The following is a 2,812-nucleotide window of genomic DNA, read 5'->3' on the forward strand; positions in this document are numbered from 1 at the left end:
CACTGGATTTGTCTGCAGACTTCCAGGCTGGATGTAATCATGACAGAGAAAGTTCATGGCTCAGAAGATACAAGACAAGCATTCTATTAGGCTGCTCCGGGACACGCCGCTTCACCTACAGAGAAAATGAAAGGACAACCTCTCAGGCAGGCTGTATGCGCACTGCAGGCTGAAATCAGATTATTTTCCCCACCTATTGTGACTCGCAATTTCATTTTTTTTCCATTTCTGTCCAAACAAACAATCTGTTTTGTATCATCTCATATTGACATTTAATAGATTGGATGTATGCCCCAAATAGTAAAAGAAACAGAATAGAACATTAAGGGTAGAGGGGTTTCCTTTTAATTCTTTCTAAGAGTAGTACAACTCGCCAAGGAACAAAATGCAATTCCCATTATCATGACCTCGAAGGGGGTTTCATCACAGTGTGGCTGTGAGGATGCCAACTCGGTCAATGGTGCATGAAACTGCCTCTTTTTATTGGCATGGCATTCAATCAGTTCCTCTTGGGTATATGTCCTTGGCTTTGCAGCGGGGGCCACCCATTACAGCTCTCCGTGCACCTGCCCACATCTTACTACCCCAATTCCTTTTAATGGCATTCCCCCCTCGCTTCCAGCCCTGCATAAATACAATCAGGCCTGTCGAGAAAGGCAGAACCACTGGCTCTGCTCCTCCATTGTTTCTGATTGATTATGCAGAGCGACCATCGCTCCGTCCTCCCATCCCTCCCTGTGTCTTTGAATTTCACTGGCGTTGGCTTGAAGCCAGGAGATCCTCCCCCATCCTTCCTATTCCCACCCTCTGACCTCATAGTGTGCCCACCCACCAATACATCACCCACATCCACCTCTGGTGGGGTGACTGTCGCCCTCAACCAGGAAAGGAAAAGGAAGACACGGTGGGAAAAAGCCAGTTATAAATGGATTCAAAAAGAACATAACCAATTCATCAATTCACCCATGCAGAGCTGGCCTGCACCAAAACTTTAGAAACTAAAATTTGAGAAGTTAGCTTTCTGTTTTTTTTTTGTTTTTTTTGACCACAAGAGAACCGTCCATAGAGGACCACATGAGGAAACGTTTCTTATTTTATTTCAGCTTTGGGCTGTATTTTCTCAGCAGCCTGGCAGAGTGGAGGGTAGCAATCCAACAGTGATGGCATGCCACAGCACCTCCAAGGCTCATGGGGGATTATATTTCATTGTCAATTGCTCCTGTTATCATGCAATGCACATTCACTCAGCTCTAAGCTCAGCATCAGGGTGAGCTTTAACTGATGTGCCAGTCAGTCAGCCCCATTAAACCCCAAAGCAGTCCCCAGGCAGCCCTTTTGTCTTCACTGTTTGTTCCCCCCAGCAGCACTAAACAGCAGCTCCCACAACATTCACTCCAGTGAAACTACCTCCGCCTCCCCAGAGAGGTGGGACTTCTCCTATCCCACCTCCACTGCTAACTTCAATGAAATATGCAGCTGTCTTTTAATCAAAACAAGTCCAATTTGCATACCGACAGGAAGGGGGCGGTGGACCCTCCTCTCCCCTCACCATGACCGCACGATAGATGGCTGCGATCCACGCAGACGGGAGCCCTGATCTCTGAGCAGCAGGAAGGAGATGAAGAGGAGGCAGGAGGAGGAGAAACAGGAGGTGCGGGAGGTGTGGATGTGGGCCGAGGGGAGGAGATGGTGGAGTGGGAGGGGCGGGAACATCGCTACAAACAAGCAAAATCCAAATGGAGTAAACTAACAGATGGATGTGGCTACATTAGCATACATCAACAACAAACAGGGGCACCTTACTTTGCGTCCGGGAGAGTGAGTTGGCAGGGCTCAAGGGTAAATCGGGCAGAGGATCAGAGAATCAAGTGGTCTATGTTTGTTTGAGTTTACACATGTGCAAATAAGTATGCGCTTTAAAAAAAAAAAGCACTGATTACACAAACGTGATCAGAATGACAAAAAAACACAACCGCCAGCATGCACGGTTTAAATACATGCAAACCATTAACGAAGGGCAATTAATTACCAACAATTACCTTGCGTGGATTACGGTGACGGCGACGTGCAACGAGGAGAGGGGTGTGTGAGCCGGGCAATGTGCAGCGATCTTTTGTTTTCGCAGCTAAGGACTGACTGAGGAACATGCAGATTTGATACAGTTCTCTGCTGTTCTGTGTGTCTAAAAGGAGACAGAGGCGAGTGTGTCTGTGTGAGCGAGTGTGTGTGTGTCTGTGTGTGTCTGTGTGTGTCTGTGTGAGCGAGTGTGTGTGTGTCTGTGTGTGTCTGTGTGTGTCTGTGTGAGCGAGTGTGTGTGTGTGCGTGTGTGTGTGTGTGTGTGTGTTTGGGACTGAAAGAAGTAAGACAACTGGCCACTGGGTGCCACACCAGCACAGACAGGCGTTGGCTCGCTGCACGATAGGCTTACCAGGCAGATGGTGGACTGGCAGACTGGAAGTGTATCTGCTTGGCTTGCTGGCTGTCTGGATGGCCTGGTGGCTCATTGGCTGTCTGCGTGGAAGAACTCTGCCTGGTAACGATGACGGAGCTGGTAAAGGAACAAGGGAAGCTGTGATTTTGAACAAAGGTGGTGTTTTTGTCTCATTTTGCTTCTTTCTTGAAACAAGACACTAATCATTCTTTTGTCAATATAAATGTAATCACACATGGATAGTATTCATGGTAAGACTGATTAAAACACAATTAACTGTTAGATTACACTAATGAAAAAGGCAGAGTGGATGTGCTGGCATTATTCCGACATGAATCTCTGTATCCTGTCAAAAGACATTGGTAATGTGCTGCCGCGCAG

The 2,812-nt window shown here is 47.4% G+C and overlaps 1 protein-coding gene across 1 annotated transcript in view; it reads right to left on the minus strand.

The window, feature by feature from the left end:
- The window catches only part of tnrc6c2 (trinucleotide repeat containing adaptor 6C2), a 132,320-nt gene extending 130,152 nt beyond the window's left edge, over positions 1-2,168 (minus strand). Inside the window, exon 1 of the mRNA XM_079337894.1 lies at positions 2,040-2,168. The gene's annotated coding sequence lies outside the window, so the exon portion shown is untranslated. The remainder of the gene's footprint in view (positions 1-2,039) is intronic.
- Positions 2,169-2,812: the final 644 nt, after the last annotated feature.

This window comes from Symphodus melops (genome assembly GCF_947650265.1).
Source record: "Symphodus melops genome assembly, chromosome: 2".
NCBI lineage: Eukaryota > Metazoa > Chordata > Actinopteri > Labriformes > Labridae > Symphodus > Symphodus melops.